The 3,770-nt window shown below is 33.3% G+C and overlaps 3 non-coding genes across 3 annotated transcripts; all 3 read left to right on the top strand.

Moving 5' to 3' along the window:
• Positions 1–857: 857 nt before the first annotated feature.
• On the top strand, positions 858–951 carry LOC141818415 (small nucleolar RNA R11/Z151). Its single transcript, XR_012600960.1, has one exon. It is a non-coding gene; the product is annotated as a small nucleolar RNA R11/Z151 (small nucleolar RNA).
• A 138-nt stretch (positions 952–1,089) lies between these two features.
• LOC141818416 (small nucleolar RNA Z152/R70/R12) lies at positions 1,090–1,205 on the top strand. The gene has a single exon (XR_012600961.1). It is a non-coding gene; the product is annotated as a small nucleolar RNA Z152/R70/R12 (small nucleolar RNA).
• Positions 1,206–2,594: 1,389 nt separating this feature from the next.
• Positions 2,595–2,734, top strand: LOC141818417 (small nucleolar RNA snoR138). Its single transcript, XR_012600962.1, has one exon. It is a non-coding gene; the product is annotated as a small nucleolar RNA snoR138 (small nucleolar RNA).
• The last annotated feature ends 1,036 nt before the right edge of the window (positions 2,735–3,770 follow it).

The raw sequence follows: 3,770 nt of genomic DNA on the forward strand, positions 1-3,770 counted from the left end.
TGCATTATTGATGTTTATTTCAGATGGACTCTACAATGAAAAGGATTTTTATTTGTAAAAAAAATGACTTTTTTTAGACAACGAATTCTTATACCATGATTCATCTTTTTATTATCCATATTTCAGAGTAAATTAGTCATTAACTCGATGGTTACAAGTAAACCTCTTTAAAAATTCACTGATTTAACACGTTAACAAATAAACAAAATTCACTAATTTAACATAATAGTTAGATTCATAGAAATGATTTAAAATGAATAATGCAAGTCACCATTTTGGGATCTATTTAATAAAAGTTTATTTAAATAGAATAGAGAAATTTAAGAATTAATAAACTTACGAAAAAATTTACCTAATAATTTATCTAACTTTTTCATTGTAAATGATTTTTTAGATTTAAAATACATAAAAAAATATAAATTATGTATGAATATTTAAAAATAATATAAATTCTACAAGGACGATAATGTTATAATTAGTCGATAAAATTATATTAAATAAATTTAATAAAAATGAATATATTTGAATATTTGCACAACTAACGATTGGTCTGCATCAATCTTTCGCCGGAAATAAGTCCATCGGACGGCCGTGATATGCCTATCGCCCCGCCCTCAAAAATAGAAATCCATCGATTCCCTCTCTTCAGGCTTCGCCAGCCGCAAATGTTCGGAACCCTAAAATGTATTCCCGTCGATATAAATTCCAGGATCCGCCTTCGTTGATTGACGGCCCTCAGGTCAGGCTAACCGCTCCGGCGAACTTTTCAAGGTTTCTTCTTCGTGTCGGTAGGTGGTTTTTTTTGTTTGAGTGTTTTCTCATCGTGTTAGGGATTTCGACTTCTGCTCGAGATTTGCTGGCTGATGATGAGTGATCTGTAAGATCTTAGCGGATTTCAGTGAGGCTTTCTGGTCTATGATCTTACCACTGTTGTTACACACACTGAAGCCTACTCTATTTCACAGAAAAATGATTGCTTTCTACCCTGTTGGGGTTAAGATCAATTTTGGTGCAATGCTTGATCTGCTCTTTACTGATTCATGGATTTTTCTGTGTTTTATGCTGCATTCGGCGAAAGAGGAATCGGTTGTGGCGATGATGAGTTTAGGGTTTGGTGTGGGCAGTGGTGATAGCACATTGTTTGTTATCTCCGTGAGCCTTTCTCACCATTCTTCTTAATACGACTTCTCCTTCCACTGAGCTCACAATTTTTTTCCTCTACGAAGTGATGAATGTTTTTTTCAAAAAAAGTATTTATTTTTATTACACTAATTATCAAGTACGACCTTCAATTTTATTTAATTAACCAATGCATCTATTGGTTGAGGATACGAACATGTATGTAGTATAACAATGCCACTAATTCTTCGACATCTGCGTTGATGTTATCTTGTTGACATTCTTATCTTTCACTTTAACATGCTTTGCTTGATAGAAACCTTCATTCATTCATTGAGACATTTATTTTCACTTCATCCTTGGTTACTTTTCTCAAGTAATATGATATAACTTGCTGGAAGCTTCAATATTAGCTGGTGGCAAATGTGGTATAAGCTTGAATTATTGCATATGGTAATTTAATTGTACAGAAAGTATGTCTCATTTCAGTTTGATTAATATCGTAGGCTATTTGTTTTGATGAATTTATTAATTAGGCCTTACTTTCTTTTTGATCGAACCTATGCATATTTTTCAGGCCACATTGTGATCCTATGATAACAGTGGCATATATTGAAATAGTCTTTTTGGTTGGTTTTTAATTGAGGGAGATGCTATATCGTATATTAGAATTTTACAACTAGAAAAGTGTTGTGCATTTAGATCAGAGAATTTTTAATGTTATGATTGCAGGAAACCAAAACATAAATTTTCTTGTATGTGCTAATATTCATGGGTAAAGTACAATTAGTTGATCGAAAGTTAAACTTAGACTGAGGCACAAGTACTGAGGCTCCTTGCAAAATGAATTGTTTGGCTGCTTACGTTTTTTTGTGCAAGAATAATTATGGGATGAGCATTGCATCACAAATAGATTGATGTTTGTGCTGTCCTTTATCACCCAACACTGCTATATATCATTGGTGTTGCATCTGCTGATTTAAGTTTGTTGGCTTGGAAGTTTTGATTTGTTATTATAATTTACATTGGTTTTGGTATAGGCGACAGGTAGCTAATATGAAAACTAAACTGTAAACTTGATAGATGATTTGGTGCACGAGTACCGACGCTCTGTTTAATACCAGTATCCGGATGCGTAAACTCTGTGCAAGAATAGATTAGGGTATGCGCTTTGCAGCACAAATGAACTTGTGTTTATGCTGCCTGTATTTACCCAACACTATTACATATTAATACTTTTAGATCTCAATTTCACAAGTACGTTTTGGTAACATGAGCAAGATATTTATATTTCTTTGTATTTTCTTATCTCTTTCTTGGCTTATATAGTCATTTACACTGAATGAAAGTTTATACATTAGATGAGTTAATTTTGTTAATTCTCATGCACTATGGCTCCCAATATGGTTCACAGTCAATCTTACACCAACCCTTTCATTTGCTTGCTTTCTGGCAATTCATTGATTCTTTCCTAAAATGCCTCTCGAATAACTGGATGCAAGACATGCAGGTATGTGCATACAGTTCAGACGGAGGCACAAAACAACGTGAATGATTTTGAGGGAAAGGATCTGTTTTATCTAATCGTTCCTTTCTTAGATTGCTTCAGATATTTATTATTTTTTTCTTAGATGGATGCAATATACGTAGATAAAACTGTTTTATCTATTCATTTTGAGTGAAGTATTTCAGCTAATTATGATAGGTGATGGAGTAGTTTTTTAGACACAGCACCGATGGTTTCGAGCAAGATCCATTGTTCTGCTGCCTTACATTTCTGTGCAAGACTGAATGAGGGTAACTCTCCCTTTGCAACATAAACTAAACGGTAATACTACTTGAGATTACTACTTACTGATTTAGTAACCACTTTCACAATTTTTTGTAGAACATGTTCTGTGTTCTATGTTTCATGTGTTTTCTTATTTGATTGAAATAGTTACCTTGAATTAAACTCATGCACAGTTAAATGAAGCTCCCTGCAAGATCGATTGTGGTTTGCCTAATCTTTTTGCATGCACAAACAAATTTGATGTTTATGCTGCCTGTAATCAGGCAGCGAACTATTTTTAATTTATTTTGAGCATTGTTTGTCATTCATATTTTTGTTTTTTTATAAATATTTTGAGTTTAATCGGTATCTTGACCTTATTTTTTCCTCCAGAAACCCAAAGTTGGTGTTTCTGCATGACCCAACTTCTTCCGTTGGTGAAGACATGTCGTGATTTTGCAGCGTGGTTCGTATCACTTCTTATTGATTGATTGAATCCATCTTAAGTATGAGATGTAGTAAAATGTCTCTCTAGAACACATCTTACTTGTGCTCCTTGGTTTAAATATGATGTTCCATTGATTTAAATGATTATTTACCTTCAAAATTCACTTCTATTCTTTCCTTTTCATTGTGTTGTCTGTCCTGTCAGGTTGCTTTGCAGTTATGTGCACATTCGTTTGAGCTTAAGTGAGCCGTTTTGAGGTTTTCTTTGGGGATGAAGGAACCTTGTTGAGTTTAGATGTTTATTCTCTCACGAATATGAGTTTGTACATGGTCTTTCCAATTGCAATTGTTTTCTTATTATTTGGGTTTAATATTTGTTTAAATATGATGAGATGTATCTACATTCATTTCGTTGATATTAATAAAGAAATGA

The sequence above is a fragment of the Curcuma longa genome, unplaced genomic scaffold (assembly GCF_044706935.1).
Source record: "Curcuma longa cultivar G26 ecotype Majalengka, Jawa Barat unplaced genomic scaffold, ITB_CL_G26_1.1 contig_24746, whole genome shotgun sequence".
In the NCBI taxonomy this organism is placed as follows: Eukaryota; Viridiplantae; Streptophyta; class Magnoliopsida; order Zingiberales; family Zingiberaceae; genus Curcuma; species Curcuma longa.